General features: G+C 40.8%; 1 protein-coding gene across 1 annotated transcript in view; it reads right to left on the reverse strand.

Annotated features, from left to right (window-relative positions):
* Positions 1-13,788, reverse strand: part of sanbr (SANT and BTB domain regulator of CSR) — a gene marked incomplete at its 5' end in the record, with an annotated part of 66,761 nt that overhangs the window by 39,634 nt on the left and 13,339 nt on the right.

The raw sequence follows: 13,788 nt of genomic DNA on the forward strand, positions 1-13,788 counted from the left end.
TTTTTGCTTTGTTTTGCTTTTGTTTTTTTTGAATGTCCAGAGGACCAGATTGAACTTTTTTGGATTTATTTTTTCATGTATGACCAAAGCAGTCAACCTTTGTTTTTGTCAGTTTTCAATAAATTTGTAATTCAGTACATTCATGTCTGTGTTTAAAAAAACAAATGTTTTAAGTTAATTCAGCACTGGGTTTGTAAACTCAATCATCCAGGTAGAAAACAAAAATGGCTTTATCATGTCATCCGTACCAGTTTCAGAAATAGGTCCAGATGACATGATTTAGCCATTTTTGTTAATTCAGCACTGTTTTTCTGTATCGGATCAGATCTGTATCGGCCGTAACTAAATCTCAGACATCGGTCTTGGTATCTGAAGTGAAAAAAAGTGGATCGGTGCATCCCTACACAGAAATCTGTTGGAGTCAGCCTCCCCACCATCACAGACATTTACACCTCTAGATGCAATCACTGATTTTGATATGTAACTGAATAATCACTGTCTTGGATTTCTGCTATAATGCTGTCCCTTACAAATAATTAATTTAGCACAAAGCATGAGAAATTGACAAAGTTCTGTGTCATTATTGTCTCTGTATCATGTTCATGAATTTTGGATACCTGACTCAACTCAACAAAGTAAAAGACATTTTTAAAGGTTACTCAGGTGTGAGGCTGACATTGCACGTTCGTGGTGAGACGTATTGTGTAATTTCCTGTTTGTATGTCGTTAGCTCGAGTGAATTGTTTGCTCGAGTCGTCTCTGTTTTCTGGATTTATCTGTCTTTTGCACAGTTTTTCATTCTAGTTCACAAACACACTTAGTACAGTTGTTTCTCTACTGTTGGATAGTGCTTAAAACACCTCTTATCTTTCAACACTTCTCGGTTTTTATTGGTGTATTTGGCTCTGCTAGCTCCTGCTAGCGTTAGCTTAGCATGGCTGCTGCTTCTCTCCCTGCTTCCTCTGTTTTCTCTTGCTCCGTGTGTCAGAAGTTTAGTTCCTCCTCTGCCTCCTTTAGTGGTAATGATACATGTAACAAATGTAGTCTTAGGGTAGCTTTGGAGGAGAGGCTGTCTGAACTGGAAGCTCGGCTCCGCACTGTAGAAAAACCAGTAGCTAGCCAGGTCCCATTAGACAGCACGGAACCACAGAGGCTAGCTCCCGTTAGTGGTCCTCCAGCAGACCCCGAGCAGCCGGGACCCCAGGCCAGCTGGGTGATGGTCCGGAGCAAGCGTAGTGCTAAGGCTAAGCCCCCAGTTCACCACCGACCTGTTCACGTTTCTAATCGATTTTCCTCACTCAGTGACACACCCGCTGAGAAGCAAACCCTGGTTATTGGAAGTTCCATAGTCTGAAACGTGACTTTAGGGACTCCAGCAGCCATAGTCAAATGCATTCCGGGGGCCAGAGCGGGCGACATAGAATCTTATCTGAGACTAAGGCTAAGGCTAAATACAGTAAGATTGTTATTCACGTCGGCGGTAATGACACCCGGTTACGCCAATCGGAGGTCACTAAAATTAATGTTGCTTCGGTGTGTGACTTTGCTAAAACCATGTGGGACTCCGTAGTTTTCTCCGGCCCCCTCCCCAACCTGACCAGCGATGACATGTTTAGCCGTATGTCGTCGTTTAACCGCTGGGTGTCCAGGTGGTGTTCTGACAACGACGTGGGCTACATAGATAACTGGAGTTCTTTCTGGGGAAAACCTGGTCTGATGCAGAGAGATGGCATCCATCCCACTTTGGACGGAGCTGCTCTTCTTTCTAGAAATATGGCTGATTTTGTTTATCCCCCAAATTATTGACAACCCAGGGTCCAGTCCAGGAAGCAGAGTTGTAGTCCTCCACCCCTCTCTGCTGCTTCTCCTCTGTTACCCACCCACACCCACATTGAAACAGTGTCAACTCGCCCACGGCTCAAATTAAATAAACCAAAAATCAGCTCTAAAAATATAAACCATAAAAATCTGATTAAAGTAAACACAGTTACTTTACCAGAGCAAAATCATAAATTCATTAAATGTGGATTATTGAACATCAGATCTGTTTCCTCTAAATCCCTGTTAGTTAATGAACTGATAACTGATCATCATATTGATTTATTGTGTCTGACAGAAACTTGGCTACAACAGGAGGATTTTGTTGGTATAAATTAATCCACTCCTGTTAATTATTTAAATGTTCATGTTCCTAGAACAACTGGCCGAGGTGGAGGAGTAGCTTCTATTTTTCAGTCAGGATTATTGATTAATGCCAAACCAGTTATTAGTTATGATTCTTTTGAATCGCTGTCCCTCAGTCTTTCTCATCCAAAATGGAAATCAGAAAAGCCACTTTTACTAGTTGTTATATATCGTCCACCAGGAGCTTACTCTCAGTTTTTGTCTGAATTCTCAGAATTATTACTGACTTACTATTAAATACTGATAAAATCATCATAATGGGTGATTTCAATATTCATGTAGATGTTGAGAGTGATAGTTTAAGCATAGCCTTTAATAATTTAATAGACTCATTTGGTTTTACCCAAAACGTCCGCACATCTACTCATTCTTATCATCACACTCTTGATTTAGTTCTGACCTATGGTATAGAGATTAAGGACTTGGTAATAGTTCCTCAAAATCCTGTTCTGTCTGACCATTTTTTAATAACCTTTGAGTTTACATTAAATGACTACACAGTCACTGAGAGTAAATTTCATCTCAGCAGGTGCTTATCAGAAAATGCTGTAACCAAATTTAAACAATCTCATCAATGTTTCCTCTGTCTTGCAGAGTAATGCATCAGAGAACAGAGACTTAGATCATCTAGTTGATCATCTTACAACTTCAATGCAAACTTCACTTGATAAAATTGCTCCACTGAAAAAGAAAGTAATCAATCAGAGGAAACGCTCCTTGGTTCAATTCTGAGTTACGTACTTTAAAGCAGAATCTAGAAACCAGGAGAGAAAATGGCGCTCTACTAATGTTGAAGAATTTTATTTAACTTGGAAAGATAGTCTGCTAACATATAAAAAAGCTCTCCGTAAAGCTAGAACTTTATATTACTCATCTTTAATGGAGGAGAATAAAAATAACCCTAGGTTTCTGTTTAGTACTATTGCTAGACTAATTAAAAGTCCCATTTCTGTTGACCCATGTATCCCTACAACTATAAGTAGTGATGACTTCATGAGATTCTTTATAAATAAAATTATTTCAATTAGAGAGAAAATTCAAACCATCCTTCCTTCTACTATCTCTAGTCCCCTGTCAAATGAGGCAACTTTAAAAATTAAAAAAGAGAAAATAGTTGCAGGTCAGTTGCATGAACATCTACAAAGAAATAATCTGAAGAGTTTCAGTCAGGGTTTAGAGCTCATCATAGCACAGAAACAGCACTAGTAAAAGTCACTAATGATATTCTCATGGCCTCAGACAATGGACTTGTGTCTCTACTGGTCCTGTTAGACCTCAGTGCTGCATTTGATACAGTTGATCACAATATTTTACTACAGAGGCTTGAATATGATATTGGAATTACAGAAACAACTCTAAAATGGTTTAAATAATATCTATCTGATAGATTCCAGTTTGTAAATGTAAATAATAAATCTTCTTCATACACCAAAGTTAGTCATGGAGTTCCTCAGGGCTCAGTGCTTGGGCCAATACTCTTTACTTTATATATGCTTCCATTAGTTTAAGTTATTAAACAGCATGGGATAAATTTTCATTGTTATGCTGATGATGCACAGTTATATTTGTCCATTAAACCCAACGAATTCAATGAGCTACTTAGACTACAAGCATGTCTTAAAGACATAAAAACCTGGATGGCCCTTAATTTTCTCCTGTTGAACACAGACAAGACTGAGGTTTTAGTTTTTGGACCTGAGCACCTTAGGAATGAATGTTTCAGTCTTTCTCCCTCCTTAGATGCATTAATCTGTCCTCCAGCTCTAATGTTAAAAATCTTGGTGTTATTTTTGATCAGGACATGTCTTTTATCCCCCACATAAAAAACGTTACTAGAACCTCCTTCTTCCACCTGCGTAATATCACTAACATTAGAAACATCTGATCTAAAGATGATGCAGAAAAACTGGTCCATGCATTTGTCACGTCTAGACTGGACTATTGCAATGGTTTATTATCTGGGTGTCCAAATACTTCTTTAAAACGTCTTCAGTTGATCCAAAATGCTGCTGCCAGAGTCTTAACTGGAGTTACTGGGAGAGATCATATTTCTCCAGTTTTAGCTTCTCTCCAATGGCTCCCTGTCAAATCCAGAATAGAATTCAAAATCTTACTTCTAACCTACAAAGCTCTCAACAACCTGGCTCTATGTTATATTACAGATCTTATTGTTCCATATTTTACTAACAGAGCACTTCAGTCTCAGACTGCAGGTTTACTTGTGGTTCCTAGAGTTTACAAAAACAGAATGGGAGGCAGATCTTTCAGTTATCAGGCTCCTCTCTTGTGGAACCAACTTCCAATCTCTGTCCGTGAGGCTGACACATTATCCAGTTTAGGCTTAAGACTTTCCTTTTTGATAAATCCTATAGTTAGGGTCAGCTTGGGTTTCCTGAGCTGTTTTTTAGTTATGCTGCTATAGGCTTAGACTGCTGGAGGACCAACTGACCACAATTTTCACTCTGCTACTGTCTTTACTTACTCTGCTCAACTTGTTTTGTATTTGGGGACAGGCACCTATTATTCTACACCTCGGAAGTGCGTCTATATTTCTATCTCCGTTAATGCGGCCCGAACCACAATGTCTACCCCAACAAAAATTATATCAAAACGACTGGCTCGGCTCCGTGATGTGTGCTATTACTTTTATTGGCATTTCGAGTTACCATGGTGACGTAATTTGTGAACAAAGGCGCAATATTTCACCAACTCCAGGAACTAGTTGGTGACTGCCCACTTATTATTCTACACCTGAAAAGTTTATCTTTTTCAACTTTAATGTGGCCCGAAAAACTGATTAACATTTGGAGCCATTTTGATTCAAGATGGCTGCCACAGCAGCCTCAGCAAACACATAATTGACTATAAATCTGTTATTTTTTTTATATATATTGGGATGAAATTTAGTAAGGTTGTAGCTGAGAGCGAGTTGTTAAACATTCCTAATGCAAATCAGAAATCCAAGATGGCCGACTTAGCTAAAAAAGAAAAAAGATGATAAGTCTCCCATTTTTAGAACTATTCAGCTGAAATTTGGTATAGTGGTAGCTGACAACGATCCCAAACATATAGTCAAATCACATTTTAAAATTGTCAGCAGCTTGGCAGTCCCCATCAAAGTTTCTCCAGGAACTTTCTAGTTGTAATTATTTTTTCTATCCTAACGTGTGTTTTTATCTTTCAGGGACACCTGAACCTATATCTGGACCTGGACCTATATGGACCTATATCTGGACCTACCATTCTGTGTTCGTCTGTCTCTCCTTCCTGTCCTCTCAAACCAGCCGGTCAAAGCAGATGGCCGCTTGTCCTGAGCCTGGTTCTGCTGGAGGTTTCTTCCTGTTAAAAGGGAGTTTTTCTTTCCACTGTTGCCACTGTGCTTGCACAGGATGGGAGACTGCAAAGAAGCCAAGATTCAACTTGTCTGCTGGATTCCTTAGATAGAGAACTTTACTAATTGGCTTTTATGTGAATGTTCCTGTAAAATGCCTTGAGACAACTTTGTTGTGATTTGGCGCTATAGAAATAAACTGAATTGAATTGAATTGAGGGCAGCACGGTGCGAGCAGGTCCCTGGTTCAAACCCCGGTCCAGGGGCCTTTCTGGGTGGAGTTTGTATGTTCTCTCCGTGCATGCGTGGGTTTTGTCCGGGTGCTCCGGTTTCCTCCCACAGACCAAAAACATGCATGTTAGACTGATTGGTAACTCTAAATTGTCCCTAGGTGTGAGTGAGAGAGTGAATGGTTGTTTGTCTCGTTTGTCTCTATGTGTCCCTGTGATGGACTTGCGACCCGTCCAGGATGTACCCCGCCCCTCGCACAGTGATTGCTGGACATGGGCACCGGCGACCCCCGTGACCCAAAATGGAACAAGCGGGTAAAGAAAATGGATGGATGGATGAATTGAATTGAATATTTAAACAATACCCTTGAATCCTGTTCCTGGATTCTAAAGAGTCAGATCGGTGAGAATTGCAATAATAGAATGAGGAGGAATGACCATTAATGTGTTTCCCTGTAGTCAACGACTCGACTTCGGCTACCAAGTTAAATGAACTACGGGGTGAGATAAGGGTGTGGCTCACAAATGAGGGTCGTTAATAGTCTGGGTGAATCCTCTTCGCAAACAGCCTAAGTTGAACTAGTTAACAAACACTTTGGGTCATACTAGAGTTACATATACAGTTCTTATACCCCTTAGAGGAGAGGTTGCAGTGGAGTTTTGGCCATAACCACATGGTAGATCTGCTGGGTAGATAAAACACCACTATTGTAGACATTTACACTTACAGATGCAGGAAAAGGGCCATCTGCATCATGAAGGACCCCACTCACCCAGCACACACACTTTTTGCCCTACTCCCCTCAGGAAGGAGGTTGAGGAGCATTACGTGTAGAACCACTAGACTGAGGAACAGCTTCTACCCTGAGGCTGGTAGACTCATGAATCTCTAACCAGAATAATCACTGAAAAAAAATCACTGTAATGCCACTTTGATTGATGAACTTGAACTTTACCACAATTCCCGTTTTCTTGGACAATGGACCCAAGTAACTGAAGTCCAAGTTCAGTTGGGTTTGGGCCCAAGTTAATGGGCCGGTTTCAAATCATGGATTTCTAAAGGCATAACAACATTCTATTTAATTACAAAAAATGGGAAATTAATGGATTTTGAAAGTTTGAAAAAAGTATGTCAACTCAAAAACTCAAAATTTTTTCAGATACCTGCAAGTACACAATTACTTTGAACAAGTATTAAACCTAAAACAGGCCTTAATGATCGCAGCCTGACTGTTCCAGCCATCCTGCTCTACAGCTCGAGGATTACTCCAGCCACTCTGGATTACTGTCAGCTGTATGAATTCATGGCATCTACATTGGAACCGGTGAATGTTGCTGCGACAAGGGCTTGTGATTTGTGTCTGGAAGCTTACCGCTTGCTGGATTTTAAAATTAATCAACTGGAAAAGTTGATAAGAGACAAAGACAATGTACTCAAAAATCTTTTATCGGTTGCTTCAATGCAAAATATGCAGATTTCTGTGATACAAGCGTCCTTTACGCGCCCACTCAATCGCTCTCAGGCATCCAGGATGCCTCAGCCTCCAGTCTCCAACACAGACCTGATTCAGCCACGTCAGCTACCTACTGCAGATTCTAGATGCACTGTACCTGTGGAGGTTACTACTAAGCTCCAGTGTGGCCAACTCAATCCAAAGGCTGCTGTTCATCACCACCCTGGGCTTGCATGGCTCAATATCCAACAGGGGGGTTACACTCCACCGGCTGTTGAATGGACACTGCTGGGGGCAAGACCAAAGGCTTCAGCCCTCACCTCTACACCGAATCAGATGAAATCTCCTGCTAACCGCTCCTGGGCTAATGTGGTATGCCAAAGCATGGTTAATCGAGGTGATCAGACGGGACTGCGGGGGTTACAGGTAGAAACCATGAACCATTTCTCACCACTTCAGGATGAAGCTGACACACACCTGGCAGACACGGCGGATAGTCTGCTGTCATCACATGATAAACTTCCTGTATCATCAAAATCTGACAGAAGTCATTCTGTTTCTGTCCGATCTCAAACTAATAATTGAAGTTGGAAACTTCCTTCTTCTTCCTCATCATCTCGCCGCCAGCTGATTAAAGAGGCTACTCTGGGAAACCGATGCCTAATTGTTTCTTTGGAGGCAACAGCTGATCCTCCTGGTCCGGGGGGTGCCACTCTTCTGCTCATCTGAATTCTGCTAATGTCACGCTAATTGACCTTAAATTTGGATCAAAACTCAAGAAGTACATGCTCTATTCAACCGCTGCTCAACTGCCTGGCTGACATCAGGGACTGGATGGCTTTAAATTTCTTAAGTTTCAATGAAAAGAAGTCTGAAGTCATGTTGTTCCCTCCCAACGACACCATCACAAACCACTGCATCGACCTCTCTGCTCTAACCCTGTCAGAAAAACAAAGAGTCACTAATCTGGGCGTGATAATGGACCCTTCCCTGAAACTTAACAATCATGTAAACATGATTGTTAAATCATGTTTCTTCCAACTGAGGCGGCTGTCTAAACTGAAGCCCATACTGTCCAAAAATAACCTGGAAACAGAGTCAGAGAGTCAGAGTTTCTTTATTGTCATTCGCACCTCATGTGGTACATGTGGTGGAGCGAAATTATGTACACAGGGTCCCAGTTACATCCAACAATAAAATGTATAAGAAAAACAGTAATAACATCCAAGATACGAACCAAGAAAAACATCAACTAAATATACACTAAGCACTCATAACATAAAACATTGAACATCAGCACAAACATGAACATGAGTCCGTGAGCAGATGTGCACGCATGAACACATCAACATTGAAACAGATCAGCAGCAACATTATATGGTTTTTCACAGTGATCACTCTAGTTAGAGATCCATGAGTCCAACAGCCTCAGGGTAGAAGCTGCTCCTCAGTCCAGCGGCTCCACACTCAATGCTCCCCAACCTCCTTCCCGAGGGGAGCGGGGCAAAAAGCGTGCGCGCTGGGTGAGTGGGGTCCCCCATGACGCAGGCGGCCCTCCTCCTGCACCCGGAGGCGCAGACGTCTGCGACGGTGGGGAGGCCGATTCCAACAGACCCCCGTGCAGCCCCCACCACCCTCCGCAAAGCCCCCCTCCCTGCAGCCGTGCAGCCTCCACGCCACACACCGATGCTCGAGCACAGGATGCCCCCCACCACACACCCGCAGAAGGAGGTGAAACAGTAATACATGCATTCATAACATCTAGGCTTAATTACTGCAATTCACTCCTGTTTGGTATCAGTCAGACCTCCATTGCACGACTACAACTGGTCCAGAATGCAGCAGCCCCATTTTTAACCAGTACAGGCAAAAGAGAGCACATTACACCAGTTTTGGCCTCACTGCACTGGTTACTGGTTCACTTTCAAATCCAGTTCAAAATACTCCTGTATGTCTACAAATCACTGAACAGTGTCCCCCCCCATCTCTCTGGTCTGCTACAACCGTATGTCCCACCACGCTCCCTGAGGTCAGTGGACCAGTTGCTCCTCACAGTTCCAGGAACTCGTCTTAAGCGCAGAGGTGACAGGGCCTTCTCTGTAGCAGGACCAAGACTTTGGAACGAGTTACCTCTGTTTGTCAGACAGGCCCCCTCCCTCTCGGTTTTCAAGTCCCGTTTAAAAACTCACTACTATTCAGTAGCTTTCAACACCAGATGATCTGTGTTTGATCCTGTATGCTCCACACTGGTTAGTCGTCATTATCTGCATCGTTTTTATGTCTATATTCTGATTTACCTCATTTTGTATTTTGCTTTGTGTGTTACCTGTTGTTCTGTCTGTACAGCACTTTGGTTGGCCTTGTTGCTGTTTTAAGTGCTCTATAAATAAAGTGGTATGGTAAGGTAAGAAGTATAAAGGTGATGCAGAATCTGAGCGTCCTGAAATCCTGGTCATTGGTGACAACCATTCGGTTTGTTAAGCTTCCTGGTGCCATCACTTACTGTCTATCTGGAAGTAAAACAGCTGACTTTATTGAACTGATTCCTATTATTCTTGAGATTCACCCATCTGTTTATACTGTAATCATTCATACTGGTATGAATGATGTAATGTCCAGACAGTCCCAAAAACTCCAATATGAGCTTGAATCATTGGCCACTACAGTAGAGAGTCTGGGGAAACAGTGTAATCTGTCCGGTCCTATTCCCTCCATGACTAGAAGCGCTGAACTAGAGGATGACACAGGAGTGGATTTTCACTCCTGTCCTGTCCTGGTCCCACAGAAAAAATCCTGTCCTGTCCCAATCCTGGTCCAGAGTAAAAAAATGAATCCTGTCCTGTCCCACTCCTGGTAACATGACTCCTGTTCCTGTTCAGAATCACTCCCACTCCTGTCCTGCTCCTGTTTTTCATTGAATTTTTAGGAAATACATTGAATTTGATTTGATCTTCTACCCATTCCTGTTTAAATTAGTTTGTGTTGTGCAGTTTTATTTCAAAAGATATGGCAACAGGAACAGTTCATCTGTGGTGAAATAGAGACATTTATTTCCTTAATCCAAACTAAAACCTTCTCTAAATGTCATAAAACAAATAATCCATGGCCTGTAGTCCATATAATGTTTCTACGGAGGATCAGCTGCTGAGTCTGTTTCTGGCTCTTTTGAAGGTCAGTTCCAGTAAAAACAAAAAATCTAAACCAGTCCATGGGTCACACCATGTCTACCTTAGATGAAAGAACCCAAACACAACAAGTTGCATTTTACTAATTTATTGAGCAGTTGTTTCCTTTAAACAGTGACATCACTGTCATGTTTAAAATTGTTTAAACAACCAAACAGACAAAGAAAAATAATGTACCAAGCAGAGAACTCTACAAATAAAATGTTTAAAGGCATTATTATACACTGGACGACATCCTCCAGAAGTTCAGTGTATGTGGTCGAGGTAACGAGCTCGTTTGGGTGAAGCATGATGTCGTGCATCTTCCCAGACTTCAGAGCATCATTTACAGACTGGACCATTGCAGGTCTGGTGTTCCACCTCATCTCTCCACAGCTGGACCAGTCCAGAGCCTTGTGGAACCTAAAAGTGACAGAAGACGTGCACGAGTCAAAATACGGTCACAGTGACTACAAGTTACAATCTGTTGGCCTTTCTTTTGGAAAAAATATTTTATCAAAAACAAGAGATTTACAACTGAAACTAAGTCAAGAAAATGTGACATTTGCAAATATAAATTACAGAAGCTCAATTTTTCTTTATTTCACTTATCATATTTTATAATTATTTAATGAGCCTCACAGGCAGAGATTACAAGATGTTATGTATCTTACCTGCTCTGTTGAAGTGTGTGACAAGGGTCTTTGGGTCCAAAGCTGTTTAACAGTTTGCTTCCAGAGCTAACAGCTTCCTGTGTTAGGTAGAAAAATTAAATTAAATTAAAGACTAACAATAAACTTAGTGCTACTTCTTGTGCCATGCTTTATAAAACAGTTACTGAATCAAGGATTTACTTATGTAGGTAAACATAGATGTTTTAAAACCTGTTAAAATACACCAGAATGCTGGAAATAGCTGCTACTTTATTTAAAAAGTTATGGGGGAGGACCCACACACCTCGCACCAATATGTCCCCCTACAATAACAGTTATTATAATATATGTGTAACCAGCCTTTCTTATAAAAACGGGGATATTTTTACCGGAGAATGCGTGCATTTGAGTTTATTTACAGACGGTAAACAGCAGCTCCTCACAGCTGAGACTAAAGTTTAAAGCAGCACCGCACCAACACAACTCTCGTGAAGTTCAGGGTTATTTGACCCTTTCCTGCCTGTTCTGTGAGTTCAATAGACAGACAGTTACTTCTTACCTTGTGTTGCAAACTATTTTCAGACTCAGTACCACTTCGCTCGCTGCTCCTCCCATCCTCTCGGTGAAAAACTACGGCTCGAACACTTGACTCCTGGGAAATGTAGTCCTTTTGACTTGTGTTAAAGTGAAGGCTTACTGAAAGAAAACTAGAAAATAGCTGTGCCCGTGGTTTTTTTTTTTGTTTCATTTTCATTTTCATTTTTGGTTATTGGTCGGTTCCCGCTCCTGTCTGCTCCCGTTAGCTTTCAGTCCGGTCACGTCCCGGTCACGTGAGTTATAACGAGGTTGACTCAGGTCCCGCCAGAATCCGGCCGGAATCACGTGACCGGCGGTACTCCCGAAAAAATGTCATCCTCTAGTGTTCGATCCATCAGGTGGGCATGTAGACGTGCTGAGCGGAAATACAAATCTCACCATTTGAGCTGCGACTTTTTTACTATGAAAAATCTTTTGAAAGATTATAACAGAGTGGTTAAAGAAGAAAGATCTAAATATTTCTCAACCCTCATTGCTTCAAATTTACATAATCCAAAACTTTTATTCAACACTATAAACTCTTTAATTTACAAATCACCTTTTACTAATGAATTCTCTTCTGAGAAATGTGAGTTGTTTTGTTCATTTTTTATTAATAAAATCACTATTATCGGAGCTCAAATTGTGCCATCTGCCTCTACTGTTCAGCACGAGGAAGTAAATCACTTTCAGTTCATTTAGCCTCTTATCTCAGGCTGAGTTAGTAAGGACTATCAAATGTATGAAACCTTCCTCTTCTTTTTTAGATGTTTTACCAACAACATTTAAAAAAAAAAAGGTCACTTTTTAATTCCTGATATTCTAATAGTTTTTAACAAATCATTATCTACAGGGGTAGTTCCCAAAATGTTTAAAACTGCTGCTGTTGAACCATTATTGAAGAAACCCAACCTGGATTGTAACGATCTTAACAACTTTAGGCCGATCTCTAAATTACCCTTTACTGTGAAAATTTTAGAGAAAGTGGCGTACTCTCAGATTTTAACTTATTTAAACAAAAACTCACTTTTTGAAAAGTTTCAGTCTGGTTTTCGTCAGTAACACAGTACAGAAACTGCATTATTAAAAGTTGTGAATGATATTAGGATGAACTCAGATGCTGGCTGTTGTACTGTCTTAGTGCTTCTCGATGTTTCTGCTGCGTTTGATACAGTAGATCATAATGTTCTACTGAGCCGACTAAATTATTGGCTAGATGTTAGAGACATTGATTTGAGGTGGTTCAAATCTTATCTTCATGACAGAACTTTTTCAGTAATTTCTGGCAATAATTCCTCCAGTTCAGCTTCTCTCACCTGTGGTGTCCCCCAAGGGTCAATTCTTGGGCAACTATTATTTTCTATTTATATGCTACCACTTGGTCAGGTTATTCATAAATTCATTGTTTCTTTTCATTTTTATGCAGACGATTCCCAGATTTATTTGACTATTAACCCATCTGACCTCTCCACACTCAAACTTTATCTCTGCCTTACAGACATCAAAAACCTGGATGTCTGATAATTTTCTTTCACTCAACAATGATAAAACTGAGGTGATGGTTTTTGGCCCCAAGTCCAAAAGGGATTTAGTAGTTCAGTCCCTTTCTGTTCTTGATTTTAACTGCACTTGTGAAGCCAAAAATTTGGGGGTAACCTTTGATTCTGATCTTGGTTTTTCTAAACATTTTAAGAATATCACTAAAACAGCATTTTTTCAAATTAAGAATATTGCCAAAAATCAGAGCATTTATCTCTTTAACTGATGCAGAAACTCTTATTCATGCCTTTGACTCTTGTCCCTATTGATTATTGTAATTCTTTATTTTCTGGTCTGCCCCAAAGTTCTCTGTATCACCTTCAACTAGAACAAACACTGCAGCTAGAGTTCTCACAAGATCCCATACATATCAGCACATCACTCCAGTTCTGTCCTCGTTGCATTGGCTCCCTGTGCTTTTTAGAATTGATTTTAAAATGTTATCGTTTGTTTTTAAATCCCTGAACGGTCTTGCACCATCGTATCTATCTGAGCTTCTTGCCCCCTGCATCCCCTCTTGCAATCTCAGAACCTTAAATCTGTTCTTACTTTCCACTCCCAGAACTCGACTGGTGACAAAAGGAGGTTTTATGGTCAGGGCTCCTCATTTGTGGAATGCTCTTCCTTTAATTATTAGACAGGCCTCTTCATTGTCTT

Source organism: Nematolebias whitei, chromosome 1 (genome assembly GCF_014905685.2).
Source record: "Nematolebias whitei isolate Nwh7 chromosome 1, NemWhi1, whole genome shotgun sequence".
Classification (NCBI taxonomy): Eukaryota; Metazoa; Chordata; class Actinopteri; order Cyprinodontiformes; family Rivulidae; genus Nematolebias; species Nematolebias whitei.